Source organism: Pongo pygmaeus, chromosome 6 (genome assembly GCF_028885625.2).
Source record: "Pongo pygmaeus isolate AG05252 chromosome 6, NHGRI_mPonPyg2-v2.0_pri, whole genome shotgun sequence".
Lineage (NCBI taxonomy): Eukaryota > Metazoa > Chordata > Mammalia > Primates > Hominidae > Pongo > Pongo pygmaeus.
In genome coordinates this window covers 34312787-34321701 of record NC_072379.2, presented here as the reverse complement: position 1 = coordinate 34321701, position 8915 = coordinate 34312787, and the positions used below count along the sequence as shown (strand labels likewise).

The 8915-nt window shown below is 35.7% G+C and overlaps 1 long non-coding RNA gene across 1 annotated transcript; it reads left to right on the top strand.

Annotated features, from left to right (window-relative positions):
• The first annotated feature begins 573 nt into the window (after positions 1 to 573).
• Positions 574 to 8639, top strand: LOC129040678 (uncharacterized). The gene is made up of 3 exons (XR_008503706.2): positions 574 to 631; positions 2549 to 2663; positions 8596 to 8639. It is a non-coding gene; the product is annotated as an uncharacterized LOC129040678 (long non-coding RNA).
• The last annotated feature ends 276 nt before the right edge of the window (positions 8640 to 8915 follow it).

Here is an 8915-nt window from a genome sequence, read left to right as displayed (position 1 = left end):
TTGTTTTTTTTAAAAAAACAACATTTTCTTAAAGTTTAAGGGAAATGTAGAAGTTAGGCTTTCATTTTAAGCAGCAAAGTAAAAGACAATTTCCTTAAGTGCATTATTGTACTGTGGTTTGACATAATGTCATTTACTGTATTTCTAAATTTAGTATATTTTATTTACAAAAGTTGTTTAAATGCTTTTGAAGATTACTTTTTGTTAAGCATGTAAATTCTCCCTGTAAGACATGTGAAAACACTAAGAATATAAAAATTCATAAATATAGTTCAATATATTAAAAGAAATTTAATTAACTTGGTTTTACAAGGGTTTAAAGGGAATTTAATCTGTTCAACCTAGGTTAATTGAACCTTACTGCAATCACAAGCAAAGGTGCTATTTTTTCTTTATTCCTCAGATTAAAACAATGTATAATGAATTTCAAAAGTTGAACTTTAAGGCTAGAGGAGCCCATATTTTTAAATTTTTAACTTTAATAAATTGAAAATTAATGTAAAATACCATAATTCTAAATAATCCTTTCTTTTTACCTGAAAAGTTTGTCAAGGACAAAACCACAAGAAACTCTGAAATAAAAGAGGTAAAGAACATTCAAGGAGACTGAACAGAAGATGCCAAAAATGTGGTAAGAAAACCCTGAGAAGAGTAGCAGAACCCGTAGAGAAAAAGTGTTTGGAAGAGGTGGTGGTGGTCAACAGCTTTTTTTTTTTTTTTTTTTTTTCTTTCTCAGAGACGTATATTTGACCCAAAGTACAGCAAAATGGGAATGATCCACGAAAAGAGAGAGGAGGAAAGAGGTCAGTTGAGTCTTAACATGGTGCCATGGCTATAGTAGTTCTAGCGAAGCATATTCCAAATGAGAAAATAAGTACTTTCACAGATGGAGTAAATAAGTTTCCATACTATTTATAGACATTTTCTACCTATCTGTCTAATTCATGTATGTACTGTGAGTTTTTATGTGCATATTTATGTATACATTTACATAACTCTCAGCTATCTTCTATCTAGTATGAATGTGAATTACCAAAAATAAATATAAATATGGAGGAAAAATCAAGCCTCTTCAGTTGCCTGTCTCACCGAAGTAGTTCTCAAAGCTTTTGGTTAGAATAACTTGTATCAAATTCAGGCCTCACATATGAATGACTGTGTGAAAAGCTGAGCATGTTATTTAAACTCTTCGCAGCCCAATTTCTCGAATCATTCAATGGAGATAACTCGCGATGACTTGAAGATTGAGTGAGAGAATTCATGTAAAACGTTCAGGGTAGGACGTTCAGTGTTCTCCACCTGTGCGGCACAATCACCCAAGAACCTAAAATGTAGAATCAAAGGCCCACTCCCGACTTCGATTTTCAGTTGGTCTCAGGGCAGACCCAGGCATATATTTCATGTTTTTTGTTTCTGTTTTTAAATTTTCTCCAGATGTTTCTTATGCAGTTAGTAGAGAAATCTTAATGGGAAAACTAGTACATAGTTCATTTTCAATAAGTGGCAGCTATTATCACTGTCATCACGATCATCAATTATAATAAATGGTTTCGGCTGGGCACGGTGGATCACGCCTGTAGTCCCAGCACTTTGGGAGGCCGAGGCGGGTGGATCACGAGGTCAGGAGGGCGAGACCATCCTGGCTAACATGGTAAAATCCCGCCTCTACTAAAAAAATACAAAAAATTAGCCGGGCATGGTGGCCGGCGCCTGTAGTCCCAGCTACTTGGGAGGCTGAGGCAGGAGAATGGCGTAAAACCTGGGAGGCAGAGCTTGCAGTGAGCCGAGATGCATCACTGCACTCCAGCCTGGACGACAGAGCAAGACTCCATCTCAATAAATAAATAAATAAATAAATGGTTTCTTCAATGAATTTTCACAGCTAAAGAAATTACATTGACATTGGCAACTGAAGGTTGCCTGAAGGCAAATAGAAAATAATGCAAATGAACCACTGATTTTTAAAGCTATTATAAACTTCTTGCTATAAAAATGAAATTTGCATTTATCTATGACAGAGTTACTGTAAGGATTAGCATCATATCATTATCTCCTTTTGGCAGAGAAGATATAAATTGTGTCTTTCAGCTGAATCATTGTAATCAGAATTTAAATTCATATAGTTTTAATTACATTCAACTTTTTATAAAATTATTACATTTGATGAATGAACTATTAGAAGACACCTTAAAATATCAATTACTTAAAAATGTACCTAGATAGTCATAAGAAAACTTTTATTTAATAAAAAAAGACATAGCATAGTTCCATAAAATTTAATAGCAATTTATGTGTTACATATTCTCAATTGGAAAGAATGTGTGGCATTATAGCTGTGTTATAACTACTGCTTATGAGTTAAGGACATGTGCAGAAGACCAGGAATACAGTGTTTTGTGGTCACCAACAAAATAATAAAATGCATTCCCAAGTATATAAATTATTAATCATTTTTGAATTATCATTGCCCTTAAGTCTTTCAAATTTGCTGAACATTCTCCCATTTTGTACATCCTTGAAACTTCATTTGCAAAATGTGGCATTTCAGATAAACTCAGCCTGCAGCACATACTGGGACCATGCAGATGACGCACTCATCCTGACCGCTCTCCTCCGCTGATGAGGACACTTGACATTTCATCAACGAGGTGTTTGAGGACCAGGTAGACGCTCACTGCAAACCTAAGGGCCATCAGATGCGGAGGAAGCCACTTGCAATTGATTGGTCCCCCTAAACAACTTCCCTTTTAGGCTTCTGACATGATCTGTGATCTTCTGACATTTTGTGTTGCTTCCTTAATTTCAGTTTTGCTTTGTTGTGACCAAAAAAGTAACTTTCTTGGAAGTCTGACACAAGTTAAATTTCTCAGTACAATTTAGCCTTTCAGCTAGAATGTTACTGAAAGTTGTTAGTATTTGAGATAAATATGGAGTAAATATTTAGTCTAGTAATAAGGAGAAAACGTCTTAACAGCTTAGCAGTAGCTTTAGTAGATACTGAAAAACCTTGCCACACACCTCTCGTTAATATTTGGGGTATGGTGGAGGAAGTCCAACACATTCCTCAGGCTACCCATTGGAGGTAGGGTCTCTGCACATACTCCCTAGTGACTTTTGGCCAGCAACTCTCTTATCCTCTGTATTTCACTCGCTGGTTAATTGATGTACATCTTGCATATTTTTAACTTATGTCTCTTTATTCATTAGGGTATTTCCACTGAAAAATTTAAAGGGACATGTTTTTAAAATGAGAGAGGATATATCATTTCATTTCAAATTTAAATTACCATTAAAATAAGAAAAAGTGCTGTATTCTGTGTGCTAAGAAGATGCATGAACAAATTTAGCTAAGAAGGTCTTTTAATGCAGCGTGCTGGGCTGCCTCCCTTCGCTGGGTCAGGTTGTCTCTGTATGGCCATTACAGAATGATGCCTTTATGGGGGTATATATTAAACTAAACTGAAAATTAGGGAGATTTATGTGTCTTCAGAATGCACCAAAAGCCACTTGAATTTGCTGAAATCTGGACCTTATTAGACACTGACTTATTTTCTTTTACATAATAATAATGAAAGAAAGAAAATGTATGCCTCCATTGTGTCAGAAGAAGCCCATTTTGTGCAGACAGTTTGGGATACTCTATATCAGAAGAGGAGATGAAAACATGTGTTACAATAATTAATTCAGAATCCAGGGCACAGGAGCCATTAGACTGAGGAGTGTCCTGTGCCCTGGATTTCACGTAAGCAAACCAAAACCCAGCTCAGTGTAAATGGTCATAGTCTGGGATAATGAAATATAAGCTTAACCAATTTGAAGCCACCAACTAACCTCTAGCTAGGAACCTTTCACGGGAATGATCCAAATAAGGCTACTGTTCCACTGTAACCAGTTGTGTTTTCTTTGTCTTGCTACTCTGTTCACCTTATATATACTTTCCTTTCATGCTCTTTCCAAGGAGCCCCAAACCACTTGTGGTCTGGAGCTGCCTAATTCATGAATTGCTGTCTGCTCAAATGAACTCTTTAAAATTTTAATGTGTCTACGTTTATCTTTAAACATAAATCATCCTTCTACTTTTGCCTTCCCTCTAAGGTGGTTGAGATCTAAGCTTTGTAAATGAGCATTATACATCAGACAAGACCCAACTTTCTCACATACCTTTAATTCTGACTTCTTTATTTCATCTTTATAGTAACTGCCTTTTTAATGTTTTCTTATTTCAAATTGACTTAAATAAATCAGCACATTTTTAAAGTTAGATGGCATGTTTTTTAAGTTATATGATTTAAGGAAAATGTTACTGCAATTCTAAAAAATATAAGGTGGTTATGTACTTGCAACAAGTTTTAATGATTTTTTTTCAATTAAAGATTGTAAATTACTTCTCCTGAGAGAGACATTTTTCTCTTACCAAGAATTTTTCCTCCCTCTGCTTTTCTGAGTATTATAGCTGTTATGACTGCATAAGCCAAGTTGTTTTGACTTAGCTTTATGGTCTTAAGAAAATCACTTAATCTTAATTCTGTTACATTAGTTTATCTTCTAAAAAATGGGTTTAGAAAGAGTAGCTTCCTTCTAGTTTTGCTGTGAAGTCTAATGAAATTAATGAACAACAAGCCTGAAAGACAATAAGCCTTAGCTGTTATTTTGGCAGCAGGATGATAACGTATGTTAGATTTCTTTATACAGAATGTTATCATTTAAATTTCTCATATCAAATGGAGGAGACATTATTCCCATGCCTTTTATCTCAGAACAACATTTAATACTCTCAGTTTTCTTACTTGTATTTTCAAATTCTAGTGAGAATAAAATAGGTCACATTTGTGTTACTCTTGTCCTACATTGATCTACAGAAACTTCAAAGAAGCCCTGGAACTGCTCTGAAAATATATCTCCATATGTCCCCATTTTAGTAAACATGCAGATGTCCCTTCAGTGGGTTGCTCTGGAACAAGGTCTAAAAGTCAGTTTCTAGTCCAGATGAGGAGCAAAGCAGTAAAAAAGGCCAGTGAGGCCCATTCTCATGGAGCTTGCATTCTGGTAGGAGGCAGAGAGCACATGAGTGAATAAATACATCTAAACATGTCAGCTAGTGATGCATGCGAAGTATATAGTAAAGGCAACGAGATGGAGAGGTTCCGGGCCCTTAGGCAGGGCCATTAGGCCATCCCACTGTTGCAACCTTTCTCCTAAGCCACAGCATCTTGCTTTTTTAGATTTTTCAGTAGTTAGGGGGAGCCCAACCAGGCTCTGAGTCTCTCGGGTACCACATGACATTCATCTAGTTCTGGTTCCTTTTGGGAAACTTTCTCTAGGTTTGAAGTGAGGAAGAAGTATTCCATTTCTGCTCTAGATCTCATGATTGGGAAACTCACTACACATGAATTAATTCCTGTTTAAAATTACTTCCAGTCTTCAGTGTCCCTGACAGGAACCAGGAGATGAGATTTTGTGCTTTTTGGTATTGACTGCCATGGCAGTCTCACAGCTCCTTTTGCTCTGTGATCTCTACCAATATTCTTAGAAATTCAGTAAAAATGGAGGGAGAAATTTCTGAGTGCAATTTTTACCCCCTGTTGTATGGGAATTGGCTGCCTTTTAGACTAAGTCACTCCAGCCCAAGGACAGAGCATTGATGGGAACTCTGTATTTTCACTCTGATCCTGGGAAACTGCAGACAGAAAGAGAATATTTTTTTTTGTCATGCAAAAATAATCAACTTCCACAATATCAGAGTCTGGGTCCAATACACTGAGTGGTTCACAGAAGAGGCTCATTACAGCTTAAAGATTCTTTCCCAAGGAAAAGTTTGTTTGACTACCTTACTGAAGCTAGAAATGAAACAATGCCGATTTCTCACGTGTATCTGTAGTTATTCTAGAATGATGCATACATGAATTTCATACTACATGCTTCTGCTATATTTAATTCCCTTATTCCCAATGACTCATATTATCTTTATAAAGAGTCCCTAGAGAAAGAGTACAAGACTCTTTCTGCTTTAGAGAGGTGTCTTGTTGTTGGCAGCAATAACAAATATTGCAGGTAAGCAGAGTCCTAGTAAAACAGGGAGTATTTTACATGCAATCCATTTAAAAAACCAAGTATCTGGAAATTCCTAGGAGCTAAAGAAAGTTATCCAAACAGTAATAACATCTCTATAAGTGCTGAATCCCTGAGCCCCCTTTATAGGGGCTGAGCGAGTGGAAGGAAGCCAGCCCCAGGCAGAACAGGCACTTCAGAAATTTAAGCAAATGAACATCTTTACCTTTATGCCACATTGGCTGAAGCTAAAATTTGTCCCCCAGAGTTATGGCCACCAAAAGATGTTCAAAACATAACATGGACTACATTTTAAAGGGAAATCTGTGGGAAAACACCACAAGCATAAGGCGAGAATGAGAATGGATCCTTTAAGAAAAAAAAAACAATGAATTTTACTGCTGGAAAATACAACTTCTGTAAGGTTACAGTGGTGTAGACACTAAACCTAAATAGAGACAAGATTATGGAGAAAGGTATACAGAAAAGGAGTTTGTCTTTTCAAATTTGACAGTGGAGTTCTGTATCTAATTATACACATGTGTATGCTCCAACACCCTGGGTGTTGTCAAACACTTGCTTCTTTATGAGGAGCTAACAAACTCTTATTGTGTTCCCCAATAGACAGACTCTGGCTTCTATTTTTTTCTCATTTCCTCTGGATGGAATGGTAGGTTCCAAAATTAATCTGTACTATAGGTGTATTAGTCAGGGTTCTCTAGAGGGACAGAACTAATAGGATATATGTACTAGTTTATTATATATATTCTATATATGTTATATATATAAAATACATTATTATATATACATATAATAAAGGGGAGTTTATTAAGTAGTATTAACTCACACAATCACAAGGTCCCACAATAGGCTGCCTGCAAGCTGAGGGGAAAGGAAGCCAGTCTGAGTCCCAAAGCTGAATAACTTGTCCAATGTTTGAGGGTAGGAAGCATGCAGCACTGGAGAAAGATGTAGACTGAGAGGCTAAGCCAGTCTAGTCTTTTCACATTCTTCTGTCTGCTTTTTATTCTGGCTGCACTGGCAGCTGCTTAGATGGTGCTCACCCAGATTGAGGGTGGGTCTGCCTTTCCCCACCCACTGACTCAGATGTTAATCTCCTTTGCCAACACCCTTACAGACACACGCAGGAACAGTATTTTGCATCCTTCAATCCAATCAACTTGACACTCAATATTAACCATCACAATGGGATTATTCAGAATGTATGCCCTTATGGTTCTGAGTCCCTATACTATTTTTAATGTATCTACATATTTAGTGCAAATTATTCTGCTTGTAAGCTCTTATATGTCTTAATGTTAAATAGCACATGCTATTTACTGAAATGTGGACAATAAGCAGCTATTGAAAGGAAAAAATGATATAAAATTCTAACAATTAACATCAACATTTTGATGCATTTCCTAATGTTATTCTTTCTATGAATATATTTACATAGAATTAATATATTATCAAGTTGAGATCATGATTTATATACAATATTGATTCCTTGTTGGTGAATTACATTATTTCTAATTTTTAAGCCAATATGATAACACTGCAACAAATATCATTATACGTCAGTCTTGTGCACTGGATTACTATTTAGATGTTTTGTCTAGCAGTGAGGTCATTAAGGCAAAACTATAACAATTTTATTACTGTTTATAGATATTGCCAGAAAACATTTCAAAGACAAAGGGCTGTATGAGAAGACGCAATTCTATTTTAAACTAATCACTTCTAGAACTTCACATCTTCCAAGAACAGACTCTGAAGGTCAAGCACCCTGCTCCAGGGGCTTTCTTATTTTGCAGGGAGACTGGAACTCCGAAAAGAAAATAAAACTACATTCTAATAATCAGAAACTGTCAGGAAGGAAAAGAACTCTATTTTATAATGCATCATGAAATAAATGAGTTTTCATAAGTGAGTAGACATCCATTTACCCTTTGCATTCCAAGAATAGTGGATGAAGCTAGGCTGAGCTTCTGCATTTCTCAATGCCTTTGTTAATATATGCAAGGAGGCACCAACTGCTTGGATATTTTTAGGCAGGCACATTGTTGGCAGGATTCTATGCCTGACTTGGTTGAGGACTCATTACAGCAGTCAAAAATGATTAAAGGAAAATTTTGTAAGTTTCCTCCCTGAATGATTCTATAAAATCATGGAGTGATATTAGAAAATTCATACAAATTTGTATTTCTCACCTATCATAGTTGGGGCTAATAACATCTCAAACCTCCTCTATTTCTCTTGCCTTCAGATTTCCTTTGGGTCTCAAGATTTTAACAGAGGCCATGCCTTGCCTGGGGTCCACTCCAGATTAATTCCTCCTTTTCTTCCTCTGTTTCTGGGCAGAGTCATCAAAGGATAATTTTATAACACCCTCTTTATTTCAATTGTCTCTCTAGTCTATCAAACCATTTTCTTCTAATGGAATATTATTTTTGCTTCTTTCTTTATACTTAGCAAAGTTTCTGGGTTTTTTTTTTGTATTAATTTACTTTTTTCTTTTTTTTCTTTTTCGGTCTCACCTTCTAGATGCTCCCTGGGATCAAGGTCTTCATCAATTATTCCCAAAGTCTAATACACAAAAATAGTCAATTCATAATTGACATAATACATCTTTACTTGATGAAATATTGCATTAGCAAACTCTGTATCATTGATATGGTTATTTTGACAAGCTATAATTTTATATTATTGACATTTTAAATTTGTCATAATGTTACCTACTAATTTTAAATAACTGAAACAATACAGAGCAGAAAGTAAAAAGTAACACAATGTAGAAATAATCTCACCATCAGAAATGAATATCATTATCTTTTGGTGAATAACTTTCCATAAATCTTTTATTA